This window comes from Phyllobates terribilis, unplaced genomic scaffold (assembly GCF_046119375.1).
Source record: "Phyllobates terribilis strain yellow unplaced genomic scaffold, ASM4611937v1 Scaffold_11__3_contigs__length_659146591, whole genome shotgun sequence".
In the NCBI taxonomy this organism is placed as follows: domain Eukaryota; kingdom Metazoa; phylum Chordata; class Amphibia; order Anura; family Dendrobatidae; genus Phyllobates; species Phyllobates terribilis.
In genome coordinates, this window is record NW_027362771.1 from 385,355,404 (window position 1) to 385,368,841 (window position 13,438).

The 13,438-nt window shown below is 42.5% G+C and overlaps 1 protein-coding gene across 1 annotated transcript in view; it reads left to right on the top strand.

Moving 5' to 3' along the window:
- Positions 1-13,438, top strand: part of RFX7 (regulatory factor X7) — a 118,806-nt gene that overhangs the window by 38,655 nt on the left and 66,713 nt on the right. The gene's annotated exons all lie outside the window — the stretch shown is intronic.

Sequence of the window (13,438 nt, forward strand, 5' to 3'; positions counted from 1 at the left end):
CTATGTTCACACTTCATGGTTTTTTCAGCGTTTTTTGCTGCAGATTTTTATGCAGCATTATGCAAATGTTCAACTGCCGTTTGCAGTACTAGCAAAGTGTATGAGAAACCAGAATTTTCTGCTCACACATCATGGTTTTTTTGTTGTTGCGTATTTGGTGCCTTGCAGCCTTTTTTGGAACATAGAGCATGTCACTTTTAGCGTTTTTTCAGCGTTTTTTCACCCATTGGAAGTAATGGGTAGTGAAAATTTCTGAAAAAAACATGATGTGTGAACATAGCTATCAGGTTTTGCTGCGTTTTTAGTGAAAAATAAGCAAGTACAACAGTATGTGAAACATTTGTTTTTATGATTTTACATATCTTCTCTTGGTAGTTTGTATTAGGAGAGTTTAATTAAATTAAGTATGTGTACAGTGTAAACATTGGCTGAGCTACGTGTGAGATTGAACAATACCTGTGGCCCAGTGATGTGTGAGATTGAACAGTGCCTGTGCAACTGAATGGCAGACCCCATAGTGTGAAAGTAAATAATGTCATACACACTAGCAGTGCATTGAATTTGCTAGTTAAACTATTCCTGAACAATTCATCTCCCCCACTATTATGCCAAAACCAGAATGAGATTTTTTTTTTCACTGAACTTTATGTACTTGTATAAAAGAGGCAAAGCACGAACAAGAGATACAATTCTGCAAAAAAAACAAAACAGAACAAAAGCTTAAAAAAAAACACACCAAAAACCACACAAAAAAACGCAGCAAAACCTGCGTTTTTGACGCAGCTTCTTTCCTGCCAGAGAACAGGTTTTGCTGCAGATTTGTGATGCAAAAAAACCCCACGATGTGTGAACTTAGCCTAAGATGCTGCGTTTTTGACGCATCAAAAATACACCGCTTAAAACTGTCACTTCATTGACCTGCCTCCTATTTTACCTAGCCCCGCACTACTAGATGCATTATGTAAAATAGGAGGCAGATCAGTGAAGGCACAGTGAGCTGTCATAAGAGCTTACAGATGAATATGTAAGCGGAGCACCAGATAGAGCGCCCCCCAGAGGCCGCCCCGAAGCACGAGCATATCATTATCTCCAAAACTGAAAGTAAAGATTACACAAGAACCACAGGGCGGATTTCATCAACCAAGGTATCATTTTAATAAGTGTAATGTCGCTCACCTGACAGTGTATGTAGTTTACTGAGCACAATCCTGCTGACTGGTGCGCTTTAAAGGGAACCTCTCATGTCTTATCTACTATGTAAACTGCCCCCATTGCGTTGTTAGTGATGCAATGTGCATCACTAACACCCTTTTTTCATTAAAAGTGGTGCTAATATCATGATTCTATAAAATTGTATACACTTATATCCTACCTGCTCGTTTTAGTCATAGGGGTGTGATCCTCGCATTCATTTTGCATCCGGCTAGCGCTGATGTAAGTGGGGTGCTTGCGCAGTGGGACATGGCCAGCCGCGGCTTCTCTCACGTGCGCAGTGAGGCGGTGTAGTTCTCAGTTTCACTATGTGCGGCAGGAGCCGCTCGTCACTGCTCATGTGCAATGAAGCTGGGAACTACACAGCCTCACAGCGCACGTGCGAGGAAGCCGCGGCCAGAAATGTAAAACTGCACAAGTGCCCCACAAAACTAAAATGTGTGGGCGGCGCCAGCCCTGACTGAATGCGAGGATCACACCCCTATGACTGAACGAGCAGGTAAGATATAAGTGTATAAAATGTTATAGAATCATGATATTATCACCAATTTTAATGAAAAAAGCGTTGTTAGTGATGCATATTGCATCACTAACAACGCAATGGGGTCAGTTTACATAGTAGATAAGACATGACAGGTTCCCTTTAATGGGTAAGTCACCTCTGAAACACACTTCCAATTGTATTTCCTTAATTGAACCACTTTTTGTCTACATCCTCACATTGTGGCCATAGATCTTTTTTTTTTTTTTTTTTCCTGTGACACAAGTGCAACCTTTTTGCAGTGATTTTGGTAAATCGCGGCAAAAAAACGGCCAGGTGTGAACTCAGCCTTTGCTAATTAGCTCTTGGTGAAATGATTAGCATAGAGGTTCAGTTAAAGTTTCTCCATGCAATGTGATTTTTTTTGTCCAATGTGCTTATTAAGACACAAATGATACAAAGGATTACCGTATGTGTTTACTTAGACTGTCTTTGTCTATAATTGTAATTTAGAGAACAAACAAACCTTATTTTATTATCAGTGCAGAAATATTGATAATTCTAATAGCTCCCTTTTTCATGTAACTGCATTTTCGCTACAACAAGGGTTGTAGTAAGGAAAGTCTGGAGGAAAAGGTATGAGTCAACCCTTCCATTTATTGATATTTGGAACTTTGCTTTTCCTTTGGTAAAATAATTTTTTGTTTAATACTTCCGGACAAATATAAGCTAATTTCTCTGATCAAGTACTTCAAAATACAACATATTGTGACACCATTACCACTAACAGTGCACACAGTGGCAATGCAAAATCAGGGTGTTGAAATTTATACTGTGCCACAATAGGCACTTGTCCTAATCTAGAAACTAATCCCCCCCCCCCCCCCCCAAAAAAAAAAACAAAAAAAAAAAAAAAACATTATTGGGAGCTCTGCCGCAAATTATTCTGGAGCTGACGACCACCTATAGACGGGACTGACCTGGATCCACGGGGTCCCTGATCGGTGAGTATGCCTCCATATTAATACACTGCTCAAAAAAATAAAGGGAACACTTAGGCTGAGTGCCCACATAGCGTTTTTCAAGCGTTTATGCTGCGGAATTTCTGCAGCGGAAACGCTTGTAAAACGCTAGGTAATCCGCACCCCATGGTCCCCAAGGGGATTCCGCATGTTCTATGCACATGCTGCGGATTTTTCCACAGCGTTTATGCTGCGTACAAAAATCTGCAGCATGTCATTTAATTTTGCGGAAGTGCAGCGGAACTCCCGCCATTTACTTGCATTGAGACGCACAGAAACCGCGACTGTACATTTTTACAAGCGGCTTCTATGTGCGGATGGTACCCAGTTCTGGAGGAGAGGAGACTCTCATCCAGACCTGGGTACCATTGTACCTGTAAAAAAAGAATAAAATAACAAATAAAGTTTATACTCGCCTGTCCGGCGTCTTCTCTCTGAATGCCAGCAGCGCTGAAGGACCTTCGGTGACGTCACAGTCATGTGACCGCAGGCCCTTCACCGCTCTGTCTCGCGATATGCCGGCAGCCGGGAACCAGCCAGGAAGCAGCGCTGCAGCCACGCCGGGGCCTCGGGGGTGAGTATAGCTTTATTTGTTTTCATTTTTACGGTTCACACTGTATAAATCCATGCTGTTTGCATGGATTTATACAGTGTGACCTAGTTGTCAAGCACTTTCCAAGTGATGCTATCGCCTGGAAAGTGCTTGTCAATCTGCATGCGGAAACGCATGTGAACCCGCATGTGGATCCGCATGTATTCTGCAGGAAAAACGCATGCACAATCTGCATGCGTTTTTTTCTGCCAGGGAGATGCAGAAATGCTGCAGAAATTTTCTGCTTCATTTCTGCATCGTGGGCACATAGCCTAAGGCTATGTGCCCACGATGCAGAAATGCTGTATATTTTTTCCGCTTCTCCCTGGCAGGAAAAACGCATGCGGATTTTACATGCGTTTTTCCCTCCAGGTAGAAGCGTTTGTCAAGTGTTTTTGCATGCATTTCTGCATGCGGGTTATCAAGCACTTTTCCAAGCGATTTTAGCATCACTTGGAAAAGTGCTTGACAACTTGGTCACACTATATAAATCCATGCAAACGGCATGGATTTATATAGTGTGACCAAGTAATAGTTAAAAAAAAAAGAATAAGAATGGTGAAAAATAAATATTATACTTGCCTTGTGATGGCCCCCGGTCTCCTTCTCCGCTCCGTCTGGTCTCCCCAGTGTCTCGCGGTGGTGTGAAGGACCTGCGATGACGTCATTGAGTCATGTGACAGGTCACGCTACTGCCGACGTCAGCGGTCGCGTGACCTGTCACATGACTCAATGACGTCAGGTCCTCACACCACCGCGAGCCGCCCAACACACCGCACGCATCGCTGAGGAGGCCGGGGGTCATCGGAAGGTCAAGTATAATCTTTATTTTTTATTTTAAATTCTTTTTTTTTACAGTTTCTAATGGTACCCGGGTCTGGATGAGAGTCTCCTCTTCTCCAGGCCTGGGTACCATCCGCACATTGAATCGCTTCATATCCTCATGTGCACATGTAGTGATGCGGATATCAAGCGTTTCAATGCAAGTCAATGGCGGCAATTACGCTGTGTGTCCGCAAAATTAATGGACATGCTGCATATTTTTGCGCAATGATAATCCGCAGCGGAAATTTCCGCAGTATGTGCACAGCACATGCGGATTATCATTGGGGAACATGGCAGGCCTTCTACCATGCGTTTTTTAAGCGTTTCTGCAGCGTTTTTGCCCTCGGAAATGCTTAAAAAACGCATCGTGGGCACAAAGCCTTAACAGTTTTTCTATTATTTTTCCTTTCCATTGTAGAGATATCACCTTGTAAAGTTTAGGTTATAATCTTTACGCCCAAGTGGGTGTTACCAGAATTTTTTTTTCCCTGTGAGATGTAATGATAGACAGCCCTTCTCTCAGCCCTGATCTCTGAAGCTACTATGTGGAGTACAGCAGAGCTGAGTGTGACTGCAAATACATTCAGCTTTCATATCACAGCAGTCAGTGAAGAGGGAGGGGGATATCTGATCTTGACAGCACTTTGAGGTGTTTGTAATGGCGCTCAGCTCAGCTCTGATCTACTTTATACATGGTAGCAGGTGTTCTTTCCCCTGCTTATTTGGGGGGGGGGGGGGGGGGGAGTGCTGTTCTTCTTTCCCCTGCTTATCTGGGGCAGGGGTGGTGTTCTTCTTAACCCCTGCTTATCGGGAGGGGGGGTGTTCTTCTTTCCTTTGCCTATCCGGGGAGGGGGTTTCTTCTTTCCCCTGCTTATCTGGGGAAATGGTGTTCTTCTTTCCCCTGCTTATCTGGGGAAGTGGTGTTCATCATTCCCCTGTTTTTCCCCTGTGGACTTATCATAAATTTTAACCTAAACTTTACAAACTAATATCTCTGTAACGGAGAGGAGAAAGGAAAAGTTAAGGCTACATTTAACGTGCTCCAACTACTGAAAGGTTTTCTTTGAAGAGGCTGTAAAAGTTATTAATAATGCTGTTTGGTGGGGAAAAAAGGAATAAATATAACTTATTTGTAAATATTTTTTTAATATATCAATGTTGCACAAATCCCTTTTAAGATGCTTCAGTACAATTTTATATTGAGGATTGATGTTCTTCTCAGATGTCAGTGTCTAGTATTGTGTGGCACCCGGCCTAAAGCCTGTTGCTTCACCTTGCAATCATTAATTGAACACATGGTAAGGACATGGTGGTGCTAAAGATAATCATACGTCTTTGGTGACAAGCACTTATTTGGTTACTGATGGTTCTTAAAAAATAATCCTGTTACTGGCATGTTTATAACTGCACATAGGAATACTGCTCAAAATAACACCCGGTACTGAGGACAGTGACTTCACCATACATATTCAGCTTTTTCTTACTGCTGTCGATGCTTATTTTCCAATTCTCAAACATAAATCATAATTGCCACAAAAGTTACACAGCATGTAATAATAAAACACTATTTTTATTGGATTAGCTATCTATGGTTTATCAAAATGGTATTTGTGAATTGGTTTATTTAGCTTCTTAGTATACTTTTCCAGCAGTATGCCAATACCATTCTCCCATAAGATGTTCTGGAATAATACAATACAGTTCATTTTCAATTTGATCCTTGATAGAAATCTAGTGTTAATATTTTAATTGAAGAGTGTTGGTCACCAGTTTTTGCGTCTGTCCCAAATACCTGTCTGTTCTTTTCTCCTGGTTATGCTGCACTAATTGCAATAAGGATTTGTTGCTTATTGCACATTTTTGGAGTGAAATTCCTACAAAAAAATGTAAACAGATAAGCATGCAATAACAGCCCGTTCTACTTCACTTCATTGAGGGATGTTCAAAGAAATTTTGAGTTACACGTATGATAATCCTTAATTTCCAAAAAGTGTACCTGTCCTTACATATACAAGCTTGGTCTTATAGTCCTCATTCCCTCTCTCCCCCTTCCCCACCACCCTCCAGGTAACACTGGTTTTGGTGCACATATCAGTCTAACATTTTTCAGGTAGGGCACTAATTGCTATACTCTTTATCTTACCCTTCTTTTTAGCTTCCTGTTTTTTAGGTGGGAAGTTCCTTAGCAATCTAAGAGCACTATAGGTGCTGAAACTTCCTTTCCATCTCATCCAATCAAGCATTGCTCCTGCCACTGACCAATGGATTGTCTGCTTGCCCTGATCTGACAGACAGCCATCTTCTATGTGCTTATATGCAGTGTGACTGAGCAGGAGTAGAGACAGAAATCCCTGTCCACATTTCCTGTTATCTGTCTTATGCTGAAAAAAAACATGATGTATGAACATAGCTTTTTTTTCTGCAGCAAAACCTAATCTCTTGCCAGGAGGTTGTTCAGCATTTTTCTTGCCTTCTTGCTTGTTTTTTGTGCTTTTCTTCAGCATTTTTTCAGTGTTTTTTTCACTATCCTTTTGTCTCTTTGTGCATGTACATGAAGTTCAGTGGAAAAAAAAATCTCCTTCTGGTTTTGGCATAACAGTGAATTGTTCAGGAATAGTTTACCTAAGACACTGGCATTGAGTTTGTATACCACTATTTACTTTAATACTATGGGGTCTGCCATTCAGTTGCACAGGCATTGTTCAATTTCACACCTCACTGGGCCACAGGTATTGTTCAATCTCACACATAGCTCAGCCAATATTCACACTCTACACATGACTAATTTAATTAAACTCTCCTAATACAAACTACCATCTCAGTGACCAAGACAAGATGGTGAAATAACAAAAATTAATGTGTTTCACATACTGCTGTACTTGCTTATTTTCACTAAAAATGCAGCAAAACTTGATAGCTATGTTCACACTAGGCGTTTTTTCAGCGGTTTTTCACTGCCCATTACTTCCAATGGGTGAGAAATGCTGAAAGAAGTGACATGCTCTATTTTGCAAAAAAAAAAAACAGATTAAAAAAACAAGGTGTGTGCATGAGATTTATGGAATCTCATAGACTTTGCTGGTACTGCAAAACGCCGCTGCAAATTTGCATAAAAAAATGCTGAAAAAAAAACAAAACGTGTGAACACAGCTTTAATGGCTCTGCTGATAGAGAAGGATTACATTTTACAAATGGCAGTGGACAGCAAGTTAGAAGGGCCACACATAGGCCCTGATCTATCAAGCAGTTTTCTGTAGTAAAACTGCCTGAAATGTTGCAAAATGTTTGCTCAAAAATGTTGCAACTTTTTTATGTTTTTATGCCAGACCTGGCATCTTTTTTTTAAAAGTCAGCATAGCTTATCTAGGAGGGAACATGGTTGATCCTGATGTATAAATAATTTCTTCTCCCTGCTGCCACTTGCTTCCCAGTCATCAGGTAAGTGCTGGGACAGTGAACTGTCACCGCTCGCTGCACAGAGTGCACTGTAATCACTCTTTGCTTCTTGTCTGACATTTTGCTCTGTACATGCTGCAGTGCATGATATAAGTCAAGGACCAGTGTGGAGTGATTACCACACGCTGAATGATCACTGCCCTGGTGCCACCCCGATGGCTGGAAGCGGACAGATGCAAGTGGAATATAACTTCACTTTTTCCTTGCAGCTGCACTCCCAATTCAACTGCCGCATATGTTTAATATGGTTTTTACCTGCAGGTTACCACTATGGTGATAGGTAAATGTTATTTTTTATTTTTTTGGAACTCACTGGTTCCCTTTAACTAAATTGATTTGTAGATTGTGTTTCTATGAAATTATTACATGAGATCAAATACAATGGCCACTTAAATAGTACTAGACAGCACCATACAAGATCAAAATTTTGTCTATGATATTTTTATATAGACCACTTTATTTAGCAAAGAATATATTTCATTGCTAGCCGTCTTATTTAATTCCAGGCCCACATTATCTGCATTTAGGCTAACTGTTTCTTATATTTTACAAGTTTTATGTTTTGATCTGGGCTCGTTATTTTAAGCATTCTCCTCTATGTACTTTTCTGTTTTTATAAATTGTGTTGTCTATGTGGTCTTTTTTACACACTGAGCATCTTGTGATGCTCCACTCTTCAACATTGAAATTGCAGCACCTAGAAGGAAAATTTGTGGAATTTTGGAAATTACAGGGTGGCTAGTCATGTTAATGTTATACAAATGATGAAAATATGGAAACAAATTTTTCTAAACTTCTCAATTTAATTAGCATAGCATACGAGCGCCATGCATAGAAATAGCATGCTAAGAAATGGGAGTCTATCTTAAAGGGGTTGTACACTGCTTTATATTACCCCCCCCCCCAGTGTATCCCCCCCGGGGCCTCTAAGGATTTTTGTAACCCCGCCCACAACCCGGAAGCCACCGCGGGGACCCCAGCGCGGTGTCACGCTTCACTTGTCGTGTCATCAGCGCGGGGGTCACGTGATGCCTGTGAGCGGCCGCCGATAGCACTGCTCACAGGCATTATCAGCAACGTAAGGTATTTACAAAAAGTCTCTGGCTATCATTACATCAAAGACAAAAACGAGACTCATTGCTGAAGAGGATAGACCACCTCCTTTGCTGTTTTGCTATGCACCATTCTACTTTTAAGAACAATGGCATGAGGACAATTAAATACCTGTACCTGGACGTCTGGCTCATAGCCCAGTGTTGTGCAAATGTTTTCAGATGGTTTGTGTAGACACTGTTTGTTGGTTGGTTTATGCTTGGTATGTGACATCCAATTTCATTTGCAGTACAGGATGGATCAATCATGGAACCAATTGTACTGCCATTTCTCAAGTGTCCCACTAGCCGTTTTTCAAAACTAAAACACTACATTGCTCGTGCTACTGTGAGCAGTCTGCATGGCCTAAACATGCTACCATGGCCTGCAGTGTCTCCAGACTTGTCTCCCATTGAGCACATCTGGGTAATCATTGGCGGACAATTCCAAAGGCAGCTGCCAGCAGCGGATCTTGATGATTTCCCCAGGCAACCATTAATAACCTCATTGATAGAATGCCAAGGCGTGGAAGTGCATGTATTTCTGCATGTGGCGCTCATATTTGACGCTGAATAAATCAAGGTGTTTTGGAAAATTTGTTTTCATCATTTGCGTATTATGAACATGTCTATCAATCCCGTGATTTCCATAAGTCCATGACTTTTCCTTCTCGGTGCTGCAATTTCAATGTTGGGGAGTGTATAATCAAGCTGTAAAGAGTTTTGCTTCATCATGTGGAGCTTTCTTCTCCCCCTCAAAGTTCTTTTGCCTCTCTTAAAACTAGCTGAAAAGGCAGCAACACAAAGGCTTATAGAGCAAACACATTGAGACAAAGGACTGAACGCATTGGCATTGCAAATCAACTTTAAATCAGTATTAAGCAGACATTCATTTTTATTTTACCATCCCACTGTGAAGAATGCCTTTGTGGGATTAAATACTAGTCATAAGAGCTTGCTGCCTGTGTCATAAAGGGGCTTTTGTTTCACATGTTGATGACAAAAAATGAATTAATAACCTTTGGGAGTTATTCCAATGGCTGACCCCTACCTTTCACTCTAATGACTTCTGACCCCTGACGGGGGGGGGGGTGTAATGGAATGATATTCTCTAAATGGAAGGGGCACTGGACCTCTTGGTTCATACTCATTGATGCATGACATGTGAAGGCCTGTTCTAAATACGCACATTTATAAATTGCAGAATTGTGAAGTAGTCTCGAGTAGACAGTCATGTAACGCGTGCACCACCTGCTTTATAAGTAGTGGAAGTTTGCAGAGGATTTCACGGCATAAATATTATAATACTTTTTTAAGGGTCTGTCTTAAGGAAACCATGTACGGTACATTAAATAGAAGTAGGTTGGTGCTGGAACAGCCATTAAACAAATGATCATTTTGCTAAGGCAGACATACATATGTCACTGCAGGCGAAGGACAAAAGATCTTTCTGGGACAGCGCTTTGAGAAGACTGGTTTATTAAGTAGCTGCTACCAGATGAATACTTTTAACTCCACCGAGTTCGTTCCAGATGATGACTCTTGTATGTTTCATTATAATGGTGTTTGTCTTTTTACTGGAAAAATAGCCATGCGTATTTAATTTGGTATTTGAATATGTACAATACACATGGGAACCGAGAACCTAACACTCGTTTTTCTGTGGCATAAAACTCAAAAACAAGAACTATCACCGGGTGGAAAGTGACCAGTTTTTGCTCATATTTTGCTCCTCTGAGTATTCGTTTTCATCTTTTTCTTAATTTTGCTGTAGAATTCCAGAGATATGGGCCATTTCTTGTGCTAATTTTTATGGTCTTTAGTAAAGGGCGGTGCTCGCGGATTCTCTAAGGGCCTGTCTTTAGGGTACTCTGCATTAGTACCCTGCAAGCCATGCCCAGTTGTTAAAGACCATAAAAATTAAAACTTAATAAAAAAAACAAAAACATAACTTTGGAACCATGTGTTTTTTTTTTTAAAGAAGTTGGAAAAGTTTAAAGCCGCTAGATGCCTTTTTATATGTCTAGTTTCTTGCATAAACTGTTTAAAGAATAAACCTCTCCCTTAGTTTAAAGGGGACCAGTCATAAAAAACCCCCAAAAAAAACAAACACAAAAAGCATTCCACTCATTTGGGCAGCACCAGTGGCAGTAAGCAGTCAGTGCTCTCTACGTAGTTGAGCGCACACGTGCTGGCAAGTAGGCTGTTAATCAGGAGCAGGGGGAGTGTTTACCATGCACTCATTGTGTAAAGAGTGGTGACTGCTCATTGACGCACTCACCACCCAGATGTCTAGAACCGAGCGGTTGCAGGGAGAACATATTCTAATTTTGTCCCTGCAGCCTATCATTATGTTAAACAGCAGAACACGTCTGAAGTGGCATGTATCTGTAGATCACTGCAGGTTAGTAGCGTTTTCTTCTAATAACAGGAGCTGGGAACAGGGAAACTAAACATCAGTGTATTCTCATCAGCTTCCCTCTACTTTAATGCTCCATTCATGCATCCGTGTGTCATGGTCTAGTTGCACACTGTCCACGGGTCTCCTGACCCAACTTGACAGCCTCATATGTGTATGAGACTTTCACGTTCGTGTCAGGAGACCTGCAGTCAGTCTGTGCTCGGATGTGTGAATGCTGCACAACTTGCATGTCTCTCCCTAAGGCCTATTTCACACGTCCTGATATTTCCAGTACTGGAAAAAACAGTACCAGAGATGTCGGTGTGTACCTGTGTGGCAACCGTGTGCTGCATCAGTATCACACGTACCAGTGCCTGGGAATCAGCGGAACAGTTTGCTCTGTTCCCAAGCATCGGGTGCTGAAGGAGTCGCTCATCATTGTCCCCTGCTTGCGCTGTGGTTAGCACAAGCAAGGGACAATTTTGAGAGTAGTATTCACCTCCCGCTGTCGCCAACAAGTGTAAAAATAAGAGTAAAATAAAAAACACATTATACTCCCCTTTACACCTAATTCCCTGAAGCCGTTTTCCCCTGTAAACAAACCAAAAATAAAAAAAGTACAATATCCCTCAACTGTCCGAAGTTTAAATAATCCAATGTCCCACGCTGTAATCCATCTGACCGGTATTTAATCATCAGTGTGAGCTGTGGCTTGAGGCAACCGCACACGCTGAGGAGAATGACTCACTGCAGCGAGTGGGCCCATGACCTGCGCTGAGCTCACTGAGTTACAGGACACCACTCAGTGAGCTCAGTGCAGTTCAGGGGCCCGCTCATTGCATCCAGTCATTCTCCCCTGCTCCTCAGCGTGTTCAGTCACTTCAAGCCACAGCTCACACTGATGATGAAATGTCGGTCACATGGATTAAGACGACTTGGGACACTGGATTATTTAGTCTTCAGACAGATGAAGAATATTGTTGTTTTTTTATTTTTGGTTTGTTTACAGGGGGATATAGTCTTCAGGAAATTCTGTGTAAGTCCGATTTCACACGTTCGCATATCTCTGGTACCGGAGATATCTGTGTCCGAGTGTGGCAACCGTGTGCCGCATCAGGATCACACGAACAGCGCCTGGGATTCAGTGCTACAGTTAGCTTTGTTCCCAAGCGCCGGTGCTGAACAGTGTCCTCATCATGGTTCCTGGCGGCGCAGTGATCAGCACCAGCAGGTACAGTGATGAGGGTAGTAGTCTGCTCCCGCAGTGTCCCCACCTGTAAAAATAAGAATAAAATAATAAAATCCATGTACTCACCTCTCCTAAGTGTCCCCCTCTATAATCCACGTGACCACTGCTGCAGAAGAGCCGGGGAGAATGAGCTGCTCTGGAGCTGCAGCTTAGGAGCTGTGTCCTGTCGCTCACAGAGCGCAGCTCCGGAGCTGCTCATTTTCCTCGGGAGCAGCGGTTGCATGGATTACAGCGGAGGACACCTAGGAGAGGTGAGTACATGGATTTTATTATTTTATTCTTATTTTTACAGATGGAGACACAGCGGGAGCAGACTACTCCTACCATCACTGTCCCTGCTGGTGCTGAACCGAGCGCCGGCAGGAACCATGATGAGGGCAGTGTTCAGCACCCGGCGCTTGGGAACAGTGCTAACTATAACACTGATTCCCTGGCGCCGGTACGTGACACACGGATGACACACGGATGTCATCCATGTGGTATGTTTTGTGGACCGTGTATCCGCAAAAAAACTGACTTGTCTCTGTGTGGAGCACACGGACACACGGTCTGTGAAAACACACTGGGATGTACACAGACCCGGTCTGCGTGTGTCAGTGTCTCCGGTACGTGTGGAAACTGTCACCACTCATACCGGAGACACTGACGTGTGAAAGAGCCCTGAAGGTGAGTATAATGTGTTTTATGTTTTATTCTTAATTTTACACTCTATGTAGACAGTGGGGGCAGAATACTACTCTCAACATTGTCCCCTGCTGGCGCTGATCGCAGCCCAAGCAGGGGTCAATGAGAGATTCCTTTAGCCCCCTTCTCTTGGGAACATCATGAACTGTACTGCTGATTCCCAGGCGCCGGTACGTGTGATACTGATGACACACTGATGTAGGCCGTTTTGCGGCCCGTGCGTCGTGCAGAAAATGGACATGTCAGCGTGTTTTGCCCAGGGACATACAGTCCATGGAATCACACTGATATGTGCGCAGACCCATTCATTTGAATGGACCATGTGTCTAAGTGTCTCCAGTATGTGTGAAAACTGTCACCACACTTACTGGAGACATGGACATGGGAAGAGTGTATCTCCACTGACAAACATAAACTCTTGTTGA